We start from the raw sequence: 19323 nt of genomic DNA, 5'->3' as shown, positions 1-19323 counted from the left end.
CTTGAGATGCCTGCAGTCTCGGTCAACACCTACAGGCAGTCTAGTGAGAGATCCTGAGCCACAGGCACCCAGCTAAGTGGCACCCAGATTCCCAATGGACAAAAATTGGGAGATAAAGGCCAGTTGTTTTCAGCTGCTAAACTCTGGAGTAATTTGTTATGCAGCAATAGATAACATAAGTTTTTATATATATTTACATATATATATTACATTTCTGAGTCCCTTCCATAATTACATGTTTCTTGCTGAAACATGACTAAATGATACCATGCACTACAAAAGCAACCCATCAGGTATATGACAATGATATCATGCAGCATTACAACAACTCCCTCCATATTATTATAGCTGGATGTCTCCCAAACTAGTTTATGAACTTCTACAGGGTGGGGAATGTATTCATCTTTGTATTCAACAGTTCCTAAAACACAGCAAGTGCTCAGCAGATGTTTATAAAATGAACTGAGTCCCACATACGGCACACTCACTCCAGCCTGTGTGCTCCACAGGTGCTTTCTTCTTTCACCTGCCCCTAAACTAACGCTTCTTCAAAGCACAGCTCACCCACCATCATCCCCTCCACACAGGCCATTAAACTCTATTCTCTAGGTCCTCCTTAGTTCATCTCATCTTTCCTAGTTAGACTCTTTAGTCACATTCTCCATTTCTATACCTGCCACGCATCTTAATAGAATAATCAACAAATACCCAAGTAAATAACTGATGATAAATTAGCATATTCATTCCAGCAAGCAAAAGTGGATAAATGAAACAGCAATGGAAGAGATGCACAAGATGTGAGTCCTTTAGAGAAAAGTACTACTCTTCATCATCCCCCAAATCTCTCCTAACACTTCTACCCACGGAAAGAGAGCTTGGCAGAAACATAAGTGATGTCTTGATTACAAAATTTCCCTCATACAGTACACTATTTTAAGTGTTCTTTTCAAGTTCACTTGAGGTTCAAACTTGAGAAAGCACAACTGCCTATCTAATCAGAATTCTAAAACAAACTTCAATCAAGTATCAGAAAATAATAGTTTTTTCATTATACAGGAAGGCAGTAACATGATACCATCTGGACTTCTAAATATTACACAGGATTTTTCACAAATAACCAACTAAAGTCTTTGCTAAACTCTCACAAAGTTAGAGTTACCCAACTGTTGGGTTAAGAAAATAAAATTGTTAAAACTTGGTCTTTAAACATTAGTCCTTACAAATTCAGTCATAAAACTTAAGAATTTAGTTCTCTGCATACTTTAATAGATGTTATTATTCTCAAAAACCAAATACATTATGATTACTTAAAAAATTACCACCTTCTACTATAATTTTGTTCCGAAGGAGACTATAGCTTTCAATTCCATTACAAATACCTCTGCCATCTAATACAAAACCATTCGTCTATGAATATCAGGACAGATAAATACTAAATTCAACCTCTTAGAACCTACTTTTTACAAATTTAAAATCCAAATGATTTCATCTGAGTGGCATAATAGTACAGATTTTTTTCCACAGAAATAAATTCTTCTTCATAAATTAAATTTTAATCTATATCTGAATGGCTGAAACTGAAAATCTGGTATCCCTTTAATCATCTGGCCCCTTGCTGAGTTTGTGGCTCTGAGGAGGATTTACAGTTTGGGGAGCACAGCGCAAACCATGTGAGCCTCACAGGCCTGGGTCGGACAGGTTGTATCCTGACCGAGCTGGTCATATCCTCTCCGAGCTGGTTTCCTCACCTGGAAAACAGGGTGATACTATCTACTCTGTAGGGTGGTTATAGGTATTTAATGGGGTAAGGGGTGAAAAACAAAGTACAGAATACCTAGGGGGCTGATCTAACAAACACGTGCCAGGTGCTGTTCTAAATGCTTTACATACTTCGTGAAGGCAACCTTCACAACAACCCTACATGTTATCACATCATTTCCTTTTCAGAGATAAGGTAACTGAGGCACAGAAAGGTTAGATAATTTGCCCAAGGTCACACAGCTGGCAAGTGGCAGAGCCAGGGGATATTCCCCATCCCACACTCCAGAGTCCATTCTCTTAACTATCATGTGCTGCTGCTTCATGGATGAGAGGCCCAGGAACAGTATCTCCTACCACCACTCATGAGATCGTATCTCCCAGTTGGGCAAAGACTACACAAAATAGTGTGAAGACGCAAATTGCGGCAAAATATTTCATGCGTTTCCCTTTGGGCTGAGGGATACAATCTCAGTGAAGCAGACCTGCACATATAGCGTGAAAAAAAATGTTATGAAAAACAAGAATAGTTTGATCACCACCTTTTGCTAAATCAAACTGTCTAAATATATTTAGGAGAAAGGTGTGGAAAGGTTACAAACTGTTCCCAAGGACATTACTGGGGAATGGGATGTTCGGGCGTAGTGAGAGCTGGGCCAGCGTTTTTACTTCTTCTACAGCACACCTTTATACCGCTGGAATGTTCTAGGGCACTTATTATTTTGTAAAACTTTTAGAGGCAGTGGATTCGGGCACAGTTACTAAGACAATGTGTTTGGATGCACTGCCACCTCCATCCCAAACAGTAGCACCCCTGCCCTCTAAAAGTGGAAATATCAGTGTAGACAAATAATAAACGCGCCCCCCATCGATCAATCACACTTCCAGCACCTAGCCCGCCCCCGCCCTGTGTTCACACATACGAGTGGGCAAGGGTGCTGCAGCCTTCACACTGACCCTGGCCATGTCAGAGCATGTCTGTGGGGAGTCAGCCCATCAGGGAGGCTTCCCCCCCACTGATGCAAAGAGTGAAGATACAAGAGTACTGGCTGGCCTGGCAAAGGCGGACTCTGCCTCCAGCTCAGTTACAACCTAAACACAGTGGGAAGAAAGAAGAGGGAGGCTGACTTTGATTTATAACTATTAACATTCTTTTCAAAAAAGAATGCTCTCAATCTAGCAACTTCTGTGACTCAAGCAGCTACTAAAGTGTGTTTCTCTGCTTCAGGAGCGCAGCTGGTGAAGTGAGACATTATGTTCTTAGAGCCTACGCCACACCATCCGGCATTTCATTACACAATGACTTCTTCCTGCTCATGTTTTCATGTTTTGGTCTTGGCTCTCCGATTAAACTCATTTTTTCAGGGCACTGCCACCTCAGGGAAGCTGCACGAGGCTCTGAAAGAGCCCCAGACAAGAGCCAGGGACCACGGTTCCCACAGCCACTTCCATCATACACTGAGCAACCTTGAGCAGGCCATGATTTCTTTGGTTTTCAGTTTCCACATCTGTAAAATCAGGAGGTCGAGCTACATGACCTTTAAAGAATCTTCAGTTCTATTAATTACGATTTTTACATTTCTCATGGGACCTAATATGAGAATTGAATACAGCTATTTATATTAAAATTTTCTTCACATTTTTATAGCAGAATGTACACACACTGTCTTCACAACCACGTTTATCAAATGAGATTCTATCTAATTTTAAGAATAATTAAGCATAAAGGATTTACTTGAAACAAGTAAATTTAAAGCATTTTACACGTATTAACTGATTCAATATCACAATAACTCAATCATTTCGCCCCACTACAGATGAGGAAACTGAGGTCCAGAGAGCTTTCTTGCCCAAGGTCACATAGCTAGAATATGACAAAGTCAAGAATCAAACCACAAGAGTCCAGCACATTTAACTACACATCCTACTATCTTTATTGTAGGAGAGGAAGGAATACACAATACGTGAGCTGCTTTTTCAAATCCAACACACACACAGGTTCTTGCCTCTCTACCACCTCGCCTTGAGACTAAAGTATAATTCAGTAGTATTATTCCAACTGAGTAACTGGAATGTGAACTGTATAAAAGCAGACAAAATATTAAATGTTACAGAAATTCAAAAAATTTTTTGAAAAATCTAGTCAATATATAGAGCCCAAATTGCCAGGCTTTCCCCAAACTGCCATCCCTTCTCTTTGTGCTTCCAGAACACTTTGCATTAACTCTGTAGTACAGATCTAACTGTAATGAAACTTCTCTCCCACCACCTAAGCTGCATTCCTGGTCAGCAAGCCTGTCAGCATACTGTCTGTACCCTGCTTTGGTGTGAGGTATCATAACTGACCCACTGTCAGTATGGAATCCAACAATGTTTGCTGAATGAATGTCAACTAAGTTCAATGATGTATTAGTGTGAGGTATTCTACTGTAATATTATGACAGACAAGAATCAACACTTTAGCCATGCTGTGACTTAGAAAGGCTTTCAAATGAGTCTTGAGTGATGCCAGCTTAGAGAAGCAGGAAGGCAATTAGATGTATCAATCAAGAGCATGATAATTTAGAGACAGTATACCGGCTTCAAATTCTTCCAGGGCAGAGGTAGGAATTGCAGCAATCATTCTTAAAGGAGGATTAAGAAAAAAAAAAAAAAAAAAGCACATTAAGCTAACTTTGTAAAGTTGAAAGTCAGCTAAGAAGTCCAAATAAAATTTAAAAAACAATTGTCATTTATTGGTATTTCATTCTCAAAATTAGGTAGAAGGTAATGACATTTACTAAAGGCAATGGAAATAACAAAGAAACTAAACATAATTCATGAATCTGTTCTGTGATAATGTAATCATGTATCTGTAACAGTTTTTTCAATGATTTAGCCCAAATTCAATCACTGGTTATAGGCCTCAACAATAGTACCTGAGTACTTGTTAAAAATGCAAATTTTCAAGTCCCATGAAATCACACACACACAGTTTCTTAAATATTTCAAGCAATTCTAAATTCTACCCAGTCGCCAGGCATCAAGAGCCCTGGGGTTCTAGGCCTGACTACAGCCAACCCAGAGGTTAAGTTGTTTGGGGTCACAGAATTCAAAGCCTCTGAGCCTCCCACTTAAAAGTACAAAAACAGGCAGTTTTGGCCACAGTTTCAGAGGATCCGTGAAGCCATCCACAGATTTGCCAAGGATCAAGGACAGGGAATTAAGAACTTCTGTTCTAGCTAATTATGTGAAGCTGGTAGGAGAGAAGAACTGCTGCTCTGAGCCTTTACTACCTGCCAGATGTATTCACCAGCCACGTCACTCACCCTTACAACAGCCCTAGGAAGGAGTAGATATAACACTACTTTACTGATGGAAAAACATGAAGCTCAGGGAGGTTAGATACCTTACCCAGTTGCAAACCTGGAAGACAGAAAGGAAAACTCAGCTGTTTTCCCTGCAAGGTAAGAATAAAGATTAGGTATAGCCATACCTTGGAGATACTGTGGTTTGGTTCCAGATCACCACAATAGAGCAAGTCACACAAATTTTTTGGTTTCCCACTGCATATAAAAGTTATGTTTACATTACACTGTAGTTTATTACATATACAATAACATTATGCCTGAAAAAAACAATGTACATGCCTTACTTAAAAAATACTTCACTGCTAAAACATGTTAACCATCATCTGACAACACAGTGTTGCCCAAAACCTTCTATTTATAAAAAACAGAATAAAGTGAAGCATAATAAAAAGAGGTATGTCTGTATTTGATTCCAAAGCCTAACAAACCCCGGCCTCCTCTTGATACTCGAAAAGTGCCTGGAGGGACTTCCCTGGTGGCACAGTGGTTAAGAATCCGCCTGCCAATGCAGGGGACACGGGTTGATCCCTGGTCCAGGAAGATCCCACGTGCCATGGAGCAACTAAGCCCGTGTGCCACAACTGCTGAGCCCGCGCTCTAGAGCCCCCAAACCACAACTACTGAGCCTGCGAGCCACAACTACTGAGCCCACATGCCACAACTACTGAAGCCCGTGTGCCTAGAGCTTGAGCTCCGCAACAAGAGAAGCCACCACAATTAGAAGCCCGCTCACCACAATAGAGAGTAGCCCCCGCTCGCCGCAACTAGAGAAACTAGAGAAAGCCCATGTGCAGCAATGAAGACCCAATGCAGCCAGAAATAAATAAGTAAATAAATAAATAAATAAATAATTTTTTTAAGTGCCTGGAGCAAATGATATAAATTCTCTGAGCCCATCTCCTCATTATAAAATAACACAGATGATGATAGACTGTATTTATTGATGATTTCTAAAAAGCCTTCTTGCTTTTACATGCTAGATCCTACATAGGAGGAGATTTCTAAAACTTGGTTACAGAATACAAGCATACCACATTTTACTGTACTTTGCTTTACTGTGCTTTGCAGATATTGTGTTTACAAACTGAAGGTTTGTGGCAACTCTGCAACAAAAAAGTCTATCTGCACCATTTTTCACAACAGTATTTGCTCACTTCATGTCTCTGTCCACATTTTGGTAATTCCTACAATATGTCAGACTTTTTCATTATTATTGTACTTGTATGGTGAACTGCAGTCAGTGATCCTCGATGTTACTACTGCAAAAGATTAGGATTCGCTGAAGACTCAGATAATAGTTAGCATTTTTTAGCCATAAACTATTTTTTAATTAAGGTATGTACATTGTTTTTTAGCCATAATGCTACTGCATACTTAACAGACTATAATATAGTGTAAACATAACTTTTATATGTACTGGGAAACCAAAAAATTCATGTGACTCACTTTATTGCAATATTCACAAAACTGTAGTGGTCTGGAACCAAGCCCACTATTTCTCCGAGGGCACCTGTAGAAAGAATCATGCTGAAGGTACCATCTTTTAGATAGGAAGCACAAACAACCAGACTAAAATCAACTGGCAAAAGACTGACAAACTCAAGACTGTGTCCTCTATAACCTAAACTACTTTATAACCTAAACAATACGAACTCTCAGGTAAAAAGTACAGTCATCCCTCAGTTTCCAAAACGGATTGGTTTCAGGAGCCCCCGTGAATACCAACATCTGAGGCGGCTCAAGTCTCTTATATAAAATGACAGTACAGTACAATGAATACAGTCAGCCCTCCTTATCCACAGGTTTCACAGCCAAGGGTTCAACCAATCTGGGTTCAATTCAAATGACTGAATTCAATCCACGGTTGGTTGAATCTGTGGATGTGGAGGGCCGAGTGTATATGCAATGGCGGGTTACAAATATCTACTAGCCACTCATTAAACTCAATTCTTTTAGAACAATATTATTCTAGAAATCTCCTCCCACATTATGTTTCCAAAATAGGTCCCATTTTCAGCAGGTCTGGCCCCGAAATATTATGGCACAGAGCAATTAATGGTCAGGGGTTGGCTGGCTAACTTAGCCAGTGACAATGAGGACAATGAAGGATGGATATGAAATACTTCAGAAGTTGGGCCGACAAACATGGTGACAAGTATACAAAAGGGAGGCATTTATTCTCTCATGTAAAAATCTGTCTTTAGTACTAGACAGATAACAGTGTCACACAGGTAAAGGAGGACTGAGGTTACCAGTGGGTTTGGTTAAGTGAGTGGAGATATAGAGCTCCATGTAGAACTCACTGGGCTTATATATGCCCTTATGAGACATTCAAATGGAGGTAAACTCTAGGGCCTGGAGATCAAGACATCAGGGCAGATTTAGGAGTCATCAGCATACATGTGATAGCTGAATCTATACAGAAAAAGAGGGGCAGCAGAAAGAACCCTAAAGAACATCAACATGTAACAGGTGAGTGCAGGTGACCTACATTTAGGAGATAAAAATCCAGGGGTGGGGGGAGTTTTAGGAAAGCCAAGGAAAATAGTTTTAAAGAGGAGGAAGTGATGAACAGCAACAAATGCCATAAAAAGGGCAAGAGCTAAATAGAACATTACATTGGATTTGGTAATTAGTGACTGTATGACAAAGCTGAGGGGTAAAAATGGAAATCGGATTTCAGAAAAGTGATCAGCAAATAAGAAAAGGAGATAATAAACAAAGGTCACTTGTTCGAGAAGCAGAGTTTAACAGAATATATTTAGATTTTCTGAATGTAGAGGCTTTGCCTGATACTCAGGGATAGATCCATGTGTGACTCTTAAAAAAAAAAAATCCTGTCTTTAAGTTAGTTCTTATTCAATTACAGCATTTTCATGTCAAATAGAAATATTAAGTGCTCAAAAGATGTAAAGTGTTTTTCCATGCACCATTCTGGATATTAACATGTTTTCTTATTCAATCCTTGCAAACCTATGAAGTAGGTATTACTATTCCTAATTTACAAATGAGACAACTAAGGCACAGAGAAGATACGGTACTTGCTGAGGTCTCATAGCTAGCAGTATGGTAGTCAAGCCCAAAATTTCACACAAAAGAGTAAGAGGGAGGGTGGGCAATGTGTGAAGTGAGGGTTAATAGATGAGAACCGTAAATGTTACAGTTAAGACTGTACTGACTGTTTAACCGGCCAAAGTTTAATATCTATTCAAGAACTTATTTTCAATTTGAAGAATTTGTGTCTTCTCTCATCTCAGAATCATACATTGCTAAGACTTGACATTTTTATGTCTCTTATGACACTCAGATTCAGCACTGCATTACAACTGTGTCATTTCTCCTACTGAACTGCAAGTTACTTGAAAATGGGAGTGTGTCTTATTTGTCTTTGTATCTCTATTCCCTCAATCTTAAAAGTAGAAGATACTAGACTTAACTGCAGTAACCATTTCGCAGTATACACAAATATCAAATTATGTTGTACACCTGAAACTAATACACCGTTACATGTCAATTATACCACAATTATAAAAAGAAAGATTCTCAGTAAAGGTTGGTTGTATGAATAATCATTTTTACTTTTCTGAAGTTTCTGGGGGCTTCAATAACATATTATTAAAGTTTTTAATCGCTGTGTAGAACTGTTCTGCCTCAGATATTACTTGGATTGTCTATGGACCACGCAATTTACTGATTTTGGTAGAAATACCCTTCTGAAGTAAAAATCAAATATAATTCCCCTGGATAAAACCTTTTAAAGATTCCCTATCACCTACTAGTCAAAGGTCATAGCCCTGCTCTCCAACCTTAACCTTAACCCACTCTACCTGGTCCCAACTACCAAACCACCTATACTTCTTCAATGGTCCATTGCAACATACATGTTCATCGGGTGAACGTCTCCTCCTCCGACAAGACAACTGAAATTCTTTTTTTTAATCATCATTACTTTAAAAAAAAATAAATTTATTTTGGCTGTGTCGGGTCTTCATTGCTGCACGCGGGTTTTCTCTAGGTGCAGTTAGCAGGGGCTACTCTTTGTTGCGGTGTGCGGGCTTCTCATTGCGGTGGCTTCTCTTGTTGTGGAGCACGGACTCTAGGCACACGGGCTTCACTAGCTGTGGCACAAGGGCTCAGTAGTCGTGGCGCACGGGCTTAGCTGCTCCACGGCATGTGGGATCCTCCCGGACCAGGGCTCAAACCCGTGTCCCCTGCATTGGCATGCGGATTCTTAACCACTGCGCCACCAGGGAAGTCCTAAAATTCTTTTTTAAAGCCTTCTCATATTCGCAATTTTCATTTTCGCTCTCTCCCTTACTATACTGTACATTTCCTAAAAACAAACTCCACAAGGCAACACTGATATTTTTCATCCTCAGATCTGGCAAGTAAGTGTTTAATAAATGTTTATTAAAAGAGTAAATCATTGAAGCATAATTCAGTAAATCTGCAGGAACTATATAATACTGATCATAATACTGATCAATTATCAAAAGTAAAGATTTTAGGTAGCTTTCCACTACTGATAATGAATGGTGCACTTTTCTATTCTGTCTCATCCCCAAAACTCGTGAATTCAAGATAACTTGTACCTTCATCACCAGCTAATCATGAGCACCATCACCAAACATACAAAAGAGACCCAAGGACTACCAAAACCTCTTTATGACCCAGTCAAACCAATAAGGCATGTTTACAACTATTGGTAAAAGATATGGAAAAACATCACTTAAAAGGCTTTGGAAGTGCTCCAATTTAAGTGTGTGAAATGAATTAAAATGACACAATTCTGGGGCAGCATCTTTTTCATCTTTTTATCTCTAGGTGCATACCACATTGAAGGCACTCAAATATTTACCTTTATAAAACCTGAGTCACAGCTAGCTTGGTCAAAGAGAAGCTATGTCAGGTTTCCAGACAGCCCAAGAATATAACGTGTCAGCCTTGAGGCCTTAGGCAAATCATCTGAACTGTCAACATTTTCTTTTTCTCATACACTGCCTCAGCACGTCTGGAACGCAATGTGCTTTAACAAGTCCTGTCACAAGGCGCAATGTGTTAGGAGGAGATCTTCACGTTTCATCCTAGAATAACTAACTCTTCACAGTTATCTTCAAGCTGCTTCACCCATGTTACTTAATCCTGGGCCTTTATTATCTTCATTGTACAGATGGGGGAAGGAAGGATATAAAATGACTTGGCTGAAGGGGTCCAGCAAGCCACCAAAAGAGCCTTCATTTTAACTATCAGTTCCTCATCCTCTCTTCACAGAACCATTTTGTTTGAGAAACTTTCACTGACAGCAGGCAGAAGAGAGCATCAAACTAGTTACTAGCTTTTACTTGTTTAATTTGAATGAATAACCAAAGCTCCCTAGACCTGTAGGTTATGATAGCTCTAGGACAGGAGATTTGATGGATTAAGTTTTGCTGACTGAATCCAAATTCATAAATCTACCTCAAACTCCTAAATTTCGAGATAGCTTGACCTAAACTTTAAAGGCATTTTTTTTTCTCTGTCCAGATCTCTAATTTTTTCAAATTTTGCTCAGTCCCCTAAATGTGTCAAGTCATACCTACCTTTTCAGTTCAGGATCAAGGCTACCAGAATTTTCTCCTACTTAAACAGTAAACCAATCCCTCCTGAGTCATGAAGGATTCCAAGGCTCCCATCAATCACAGCCAACTCTAGATCTAGACTCTAATCTGAACTGTTAGGGGAGCCCAGCAATTTCGAATTCCAGGCAGCCCCTCTTACACCGAACCACCCTTGGGAGGAGTGCCTCTTCTAATCGTCACCCCATTATGGGGTCCAGAAAAGGGATATGTCAATAGTCTCAGATTCAACAAAAACTATTATCCCCGTTGCAAGTAATGGTAACTTGGCAATCACAACTACGGACCTTGAAATGGGGTAATAACTTAAAGATCCCCACATTATATAAACGTGCTGAGAACAAATTATTTAGCAGATTCCATTTCCTGGGCCCAAGTGACTTGCATAACTGGGCGATCAGCATAGGCTCGAAAGACAGCGGGGAGCTCACAATTCAGTTTACTGTACTTTACCACAAAATTCTACACCAAAATATTCTCACACATGCCTGCCTGTAGATGATGTAAATTCTTCCACAGGTCTTTTAACTAGACCGCTGGCGGGGTTCTCTTCCTCTGCAGTGGCCACGGGCCACCAGCAACTCATTCTAACGGTTGTCCCCTGCGGCTCGAGCTAACAATCCCCCAAGCCCGCGAGTCCCGCAGCCTCTGCTAAGCGGACACCTCAGCCCCAAACTGGCCATCCCCTCCTCCCCCACGTCCCCGCGTCGCTCGTCATCCCACGCCAAGCGCCACCCTCTCTCCATCCCCGATAGGATTTGGGGCTTAGCGCTGCGACCGCCAGCGGGAGCTGTCCCCGAGCTGGCACCTACCTCCCACCTCCTCCTCCAGGCGCGGCCGGGGGTCACCGCTCGCCTTCCTCCTCCAACGGCCCCAACGGCCGCGCCGAGCCTCCCGCAGAGAAGCGGGGCGCCGCGCCAGGTGCCGGTGCTCACCTCCGCGCCCTCCCGCCCGCCCCCCGCCGGCGCCCACCCCCCCGCCCGCCTGCCCCAGGACCCAGGCCCCAGTCCCCGCCGGCGCCGTCGCCCCTCCCCGGGCGAGCGCGTCACAATCCCCAGCGCGGGGCGAGGCTCTCACCGTCACGGCCCCCGGGTGCGGCGGAGACGCACCGATCAGCGTCCTAGACCTGCTCGCGCAGCCCCGAGGGCCCGCACAGGCGCCGCGGCACGCAGCGCCCGGGCCGGCGGCCCCGCCTCCACCTCCAGCTCCCGCCTTCCCCGCCTCCGGCCGGGCTCCGCCTCTCCCCTCGCTGCAGCCTCCCGGGCTCTGCAGGTTTGCAAGGTTCTCACCCCGCCCCCGCGTCTTCGGCGCCGCAGGCCAGCCTCCTCCCATTGGCTCCGCCAGTTGCTAGGCGATGAACAACCGCGGCCTGCATTGGTCCGGTGGGGGCCCCTGAGTCTCCTCCCCACCTCCAAAAAAACCCGGAGAAAAAGAAAACCTTATCCCTAGAGCCCAAGCGGGATGCTGGCGCAGCTGCAGCTGCGGCACCTGTTACGCCCTGTGATTCACCCTGCCGGGCCCTGCTCCCCACCCCCTCCTCACTCCCGCGGAGCGCGGGGCCCAAAGCTTCGTGGGGCTGGGGGCGGGGTGGGGAAGTCGTGTCTGTTTTAAAGCACGTGTTCCGAGCCCCAGTGAACCCCAGCACCCACCCTAGGATCAAAGGTGAAGCGCCCAGAAAAGCCACGTGCGCTTGCAAAAGTGGGGAAATAAACCAAACAACAGCCGGCACCCAGAATTAGGTCAGGCCTAGGGGAAGGGAGGTTCAAGCGCCGGGAGACGAGAATGCCAAGGAGAAAGTTCATGTAAAATTAGGGCAAGAAATGGACCTAGGCGGAAGACAGCGGAAAGACTAAGAAAAGGCACTTGTGAACTAGACGTTTATGCAAAAAAGTCCCACACTCACTGATCAAAATATGCGCAAAGAAAATGTATGCCTGCTACACCCGTAGCCGGGGTCATGCAGGCTCCTCCCCTGTTCCACGGCAGCCTAAAATTCTCCAGGGAAGATGAGAGGCCAGAGAAAGGAAAGAGATCAGATGGAGAAATCGCAGGCATATGAGTTGAGTTATAAACACAAGATGTACTTGGATAGATTTTTTTTTAAGTGAAGCCAAGAAATTTACTCAAGAAAGGAAAAACAGGTTTGGTATTTTAAGGAGGTTCCTGAGAGCACTTTGAAACCAAAATAGTATGAGAGAAGGACAAGAAATATTAACACTGAAGAACAAGGGAGAGAGGAGTGCCCCCTTCCAATTTACACACACATATCCCCATTCCTGAATGAAAGATCAAGGCGAGAAAATGAACATGCCATGGCGACAACTTCAGAAACCAAGGTAATTCTCCTGTTTGCCTTTGGCCTAAGCGATCAGGAGGCCTGGATTGATGCTGTTAAGCATAAGTGAATGACAGCCGAATCGCCAGTTAGGGCCCTCATTGTAAGGACGCTATTAGCGCAGCCTGGTAGGGAGGGAAGCCAGTTATTACCAATAATTACCTTAATCGTTAACCCAGACAACTGATGGGAGTAAAGGGGGTTACACCTACTCCCGAGAGGGGTTTTGAAATTTCAACTGTCCATCCTCCAAAATCCCACACCCCTTCCCATCTTAAGAAGCAACTTAGTGTGACAGTTTGAAGTAACACTTCCAGGTTCATTTTGACCATTTTAACCTCCTCACAGTCAAAAAGCGAGAGCTCACTCTCCGATTAGCTAGAAGCTTTGAGATCGGTTGATTCGATACGCAGCGTCTGGCACTCCCTGTTGTGACCTAACCACTTACATTGCAGGATTTTAAGAAGGCTTGGCTCAGGCAGAGGTGAGCTCCGGGAAGTTCGGCTCCGCCCCCAGCCGCAAGGATGAATCAGAGCTGTCTGATTAAACTAGTGCTTTAGAATCTTTTGCTCTACTCCTAAAAATTTTTGAGGGCCCCAAAGAGCTTTTGTTTATGTGGGTTATATCTATTGATATTTACTATGCTAGAAATTAAAACTGAGAAATTTAAAAATATTTATTTTAAAATAATAATAATTACATCTTATCATAAATAGCAAATTTTTATGGAAAATAACTATATTTCCCCCTAACATAGTAAAAAGAATCATAGTACTTTAAAAATTTGCAAATATCTTTTAGTGTCTGGCTTAATGGAAGGCAATTGGATCTTCAAATCTGCTGCATTTAATCTATTGCACTATTTCAGGTAGCCTTTGGAAAACTCCACTGTACACTCAGAATGGGAGAAAAAAAAAGGCAAATAACATTTTAGTATTATAACAATAGTTTTGACCTTGCAAACTCCCTGAAAGTGTCTTGGGGATCACCTCCTAAAATCCCCGTGCCCCCCCCCCCTTTCTCCAATTAATACTTTGAGAGCCACTGGTCTAGATGGGTCTTGATACTTCATCCCCCTTTATCAATGACTGGTTTAGGAGCTAAGCATGTGACCTAATTCTGGTGAGTACATAATGGGAAGTGGGGGGAAGGGGACTTCAGGGGAAGGGTTTTGTCCCTGAGAGCCCCTAAGAAGTCTTTTCTTTACTTCTTGCCTTGGCCATCCTCCAGTAAGCAAGACATGTTTGGAGCTGTGGTGGCACATCCCGCAACAATGAGCAAGAAAAATACAGGAAAGGTAACCCAGAACCTAGAAGTCACTAAGTGGCTAAGTTAACCTACCCTGGCTCTGCAAACCTCCAGACTGCTCACATATGAGATAGCAAGTGGCCTATCACCTAAGCCATTTGGGGTCAAGTATTTGGTTACTTGCAGCCAAGAAGATCCTGACTAATGTACAGGACAAGATAAAGAGTTTGGCTACAGCCTGAAAATAGTCTAAGGACGCTTTTTGGCCCAGAGGTAAAGGAATTGGACTTAATAGAACTTTGCTATGGTAAAGGAAATAAAGGGGAAAGACACAATCTAGAATGTTTTTTAATGCTTAACTGTGCCTACTTTCCCCCCCTTCTAGCAAAATTAAGGGGATGTGACTATCAAGTGTTGCTGTTTTCCAAAACACATCAAAACTTCCACCTTGCTCCTCTGTAGTCTATCACAGTGGTCAGAGTAATTCTTTAAAAATATAATTCATATCATGACGACTTTCTGTTTTGGTTCCCCCCAGCCAGTGTTAAAGCCAAATTTCTTTCCGTGGCTACAAGTTTCTTATGACCTGCCCTCCGTCTCCTTACCTATCTGACCTCATATCCTACAACTCTCTCCATTAGCCACTGTTCTTCGTTCTTGCCAGGCACTTTCCTGCCTCAGGACCTTTGCACTATTCCCTCTGTTTGAATGTTCTTCCTCTTAAAATCTATATTACTTATCTCTCCCCTTTCAAATCTAATCAAAGTCACCCTCTTGTGAGGCCCAACCTAACAACATTATTTAAAACTGGAACCCCCTCCAGCTTCCTAAATATCTCTTACCTTGCTCTTATGTAATCTTCAACCACAGTACAGAGCTTACTTTTTTTTTCATTTGTTATTTGTTTAGTCCATTTCCCTTTACTAGAATGTAAGCCCAACGGGGACAGAGATTTTGTCTGATTGTTCACTGTTGTATGCCCAGTGCCTAAAACAGTGCCTGGTACTCAGTGATTGGTGCTCAATAATTATTTGTGAATAAATGAATATAACTTCAAATGGATGTTTTTCATTCCAAATAAATCACTTTGGCAGGCTCTATACATGTTCCAATGATGCTGCTCACAAGTATCACATTAGGAGACACTGAATTTTTGAAAGGAATTCTCTCTTTGAGAAAAAATCTGATTTTTGGAACTATCCAAAAGTTATTCAGAGCCAAATCTGATGAACACATTCTGGAGTCATGTTCAAATGCCAAAACCTGTGTTTTCCAACTAAGTTACTGCATTTGGGTGGATAGGGAAAGGTCAAAAAACAAGATGTGTTTGATTTTCTAAGACAGTAAAGTGACTGTGAACATAATTTCAAAGAGGAATTCTAAAAATACACACTAATAACAAGTTGAAGGAAAAGTATACATGTATTTTAAACTCTCTCTGTTTGTGTGTATGTGTGAATGAATCTCTTCCAACCTGTCTGCGGTCTTCCATTCTTGCCCCTACGTTTTTTTCAAAAATGAAGATCAGATCCTCTCTGCTGCCCTCCGGCCCCCATCTTCAATTAAGAATCTTTCATGGCCTCTCATTGTATTTAGCATGAAATTGAACTTCCTACCCAGTCATGCATGCATGATCTGGCCCCTATACCCCTCTTAGAACTCTTACTTTGGTTATGCAAAGTGCCAGCCGCAGTGGCCCCCTTTTTTCTCCTCTGGTCCTTTGAACCTGCCATTCACTCTGCTGCAAGGCTCTTCCAAGAAGGTTTCAAGAATCGGATTCTTTTTCGTCATTCAGATCCCACTTCCATATGTAAAGCAACCTCCCCATGTCTGGTTTATTTGTCTACTTGTTTGCTTACTTATGGCCTGTCTCCTCCCACTAGAATGTAAGCCCCCTGAAGGCAGGGACCTTGTTGGTCATGTTTGCCTCTGTAGTCCCAGCCCCTTCATGCCTTCCCTGGAGGGTTGCTAACCATACTGTTAATAGTAAGATTGCTTTACATTTGATTAACTTCGGTGACATGAATTTTTATAAGTATGTATTATTATAATTTTAAAATATTTTAATTTTGCTGAAATAAATAGGCTCTGATTTTAATACATGTAGTAAGTTAATAATCCACCCCCTATTTACTCATATGTGTTCCTCAGAAACCAGTGTTTCAAATACCCCAGCAAACATTCAGGTCACACTGCTTCTAATACCATGTATATTCAAATCTGGATAATAATGGGCCAACTTAGAAAGGCTTTCTGCTGTAATTCATACCATCTGGATTATTTCAATAGCAGCAACAATTTCTGGATCTAGTGAAGACCATTGCTTTTCAGGGCCTGTATGCTCTAACAGAGGAGAAGAGGGGCTGGCTCACCTCTCTTAATGGCCTCATTTTCATTAATTCTGTGTTCTGGCCAGGATTGTCTTTCCAGGGGTGGCAGGGTGGAGAAACAAAGTCTTGCTGGATTCTGTACGAGGAACTTTCATATCCGTAGCCTCATTTTATTCACAAGATCAACTTAAGCCTGTTTATAATTAACTACAAAATGGTATAGGACAAATTCCAAGGGCCATGAGACTTCAGAATCCTCGCTGAGGGCTGGAGTGGTCAGGGAGTACTCAGTGGAGGAGAGGGAACTGGAGTAGGGCCTTGGGGCAATCCTGACTCTGCACGCCTAGCAGTAAGCAGAGACCAGACCACTAGGTCTGCTTCCGGGTCTAAAAGGTGGCCTTACACTTAGCTGGGCTTGGCTCCTCTAGCTATGTGAGTGAACCTCTGCATCATGCTGCATTTCCAAAGATGATTTCATTTCTGGCCAGTCCCTTTGGATTTGGGCCAGTAGTGGTTCAGCTTGAAATGACAGTCCTGTGCCATTTATAAAGTGTTGGCTGAGTCTGCAGAAAAAGCAGACCACTGTGGTTCCCCCTTCCTGCCACCTCCACCGAGGTGAAGATTCTCAGAAAACTATCCCTCCTCATTACCCGTCCTGCCTCCCTGCCCTACCCCACCTCCCATGCCCCACCACCATACACAAACACACAGAACAGCGGCCAAAATGCTTGATCATCTTCTGGGTGGTTCGCTCTTAGTGCTTTAGATTTTGTCTGGTCTGCTGAATGTTTTGCTCTACGATTTCTTTAGAAAGTGTTTTTTGTTTGTTTGGTTGGTTGTTTTGGGGGTTTTGTTTTTGTTTTTTCTGAACCTGATGACTTTTACCAAGCTAACTCTTTGGTTTCCAACTCTCCATTTGTCCCAAAATTGATTTATTGATTTAAAAATATTTCATATAAAACTTGATTATGCATAAGTCACTCCAACAGTTAATAAGGTGCTATCACAGAAAAGTGATGAGGTACCAACCAGAGTAGTTCTCAAACCCTGTATTTCCGAAAGAGAAGCATACCTCCTTTAGGAAATGCAATGAACATTCATGCAAACATACACACATGCACACATGCACACACACAGAAACGCTGCACAAAGCTTACCTTGCTGACTACAGTGGCCTCTAAACCTTTCTCATACGGAACAATTTGGTTCAATCTACTCTTCTAAGCTGGCAGATTTAAACCCCAAGCATTGAGTGGACAGCAAAAGACCCTCCAAGGAAGTAGGGGGACTATAAATGACTCAAAATGTTTTTTTAGTTATACTGAAATCTATGTAAAAACTACAGAGCACAAAGATCCAGCATTAACTTGAAGAGCTGTGATATAATTCTGCACCAAAGCACCCTTTTATTTCACATAGTCTTAGTTTCCCTGCTCTTATTTGAAAATTTCCTTAACAGTTTAATGAATATTTGTTGAATGATTACTGTGTGAGAGATTGAGGTTTTAGACCGCTGCTCATAACAGGAACTCAGAGTTTCCCAGAAACACAGAAGAATCCATTGACACTTGAGTCTGACTGCCTGGGCTGAAATACTGGCTGGGCCACCTGGGTCCATGCTGACATCACTGAACTCCCAAACCTACCTTTCCTCCTCTGGGCATTCTGTTTAGTAAACAATAGATGCTTCATGGTCTAAGTGACTTCTAGTTAGGTTGTTTGATAATTGCAGCCAAAAGCATCCTGATAATACACTGAAAAAAGAACTTTCATGAAGTGACCTGATGGTGTGATATTTCATTTTATTGGCACAAATATACTCAAGTGCCACATGTGGAAACAGTCAAGTGAGCAAAAAAGTCAGTGAAAACTGAAGTATGGGAGTTATTTACAGAGGACTGAATGGAATAATTAAATGAGAAGCAGGGAAAATGCGGGACTGTGTCTATGCTTTGAATTATAAATATGTATCTTAGATATTAACATTTTTCTAAATTATATTTTCTTTCTTTCTTTACTAATTTAACTAGGCCAGAAAAATTAAGACACATTGATAAATATAACTTTGCACAAAATGATTTGCTTTTTTGAAAATTTCAGACCACAGCACTATGTTTTCTGGCTAGTACTTGCTTTATGTTACAGGTATATTATAGGTATATGTTTCCCTGCTCTATGTATTATAGGTATATAGGTAACCTATATATAGGTTATGTTATAGGTATATTCCAGCAAAAGTCATGTGTAAATAATGCATTTAGAAATCAAGTCATAGGGTTTCCCTGGTGTCACAGTGGTTGAGAGTCCGCCTGCCGATGCGGGGGACGCGGGTTCGTGCCCCGGTCCGGGAGGATCCCACATGCCGCGGAGCGGCTGGGCCCGTGAGCCGTGGCCGCTGAGTCTGCGTGTCCGGGGCCTGTGCTCCACGGCGGGAGAGGCCACAGCAGTGAGAGGCCCGCGTACCGCAAAAAAAAAAAAAAAACAAAACAGAAATCAAGTCATAATCTGAATGTACGAGTGAAACTAGATGTTTAAAATTATGATAAATCTATTTGCATGATGAATGACGCCTTCGTAGAACAAATAATCTCATTATTTGTTCATTCTATAAGATTATATTTTAATATGTTGGATTTTCTTAAAAGAGTTTCACCTTTCCTTCTTTAAAACCCAGACTTTTGGGTAAC

At 42.1% G+C, this 19323-nt stretch overlaps 1 protein-coding gene across 6 annotated transcripts in view; it reads right to left on the bottom strand.

The window, feature by feature from the left end:
• Positions 1-11914, bottom strand: part of SSX2IP (SSX family member 2 interacting protein) — a 41746-nt gene extending 29832 nt beyond the window's left edge. For 5 of the 6 annotated variants that reach the window (XM_082654112.1, XM_082654114.1, XM_082654115.1 and 2 more), the window contains exon 1: positions 11801-11909. The gene's annotated coding sequence lies outside the window, so the exon portion shown is untranslated. Of the gene's footprint in view, positions 1-11800 lie in introns of all 6 variants that reach the window. The other variant, XM_082654113.1, reaches the window with a different exon arrangement.
• Between the last annotated feature and the right edge of the window lie 7409 nt (positions 11915-19323).

The sequence above is a fragment of the Grampus griseus genome, assembly GCF_964374135.1.
Source record: "Grampus griseus genome assembly, chromosome: 1".
Taxonomy (NCBI): Eukaryota; Metazoa; Chordata; class Mammalia; order Artiodactyla; family Delphinidae; genus Grampus; species Grampus griseus.
Note: the sequence above shows the minus strand (reverse complement) of the source record. Positions and strands in the feature narration are given on the sequence as shown.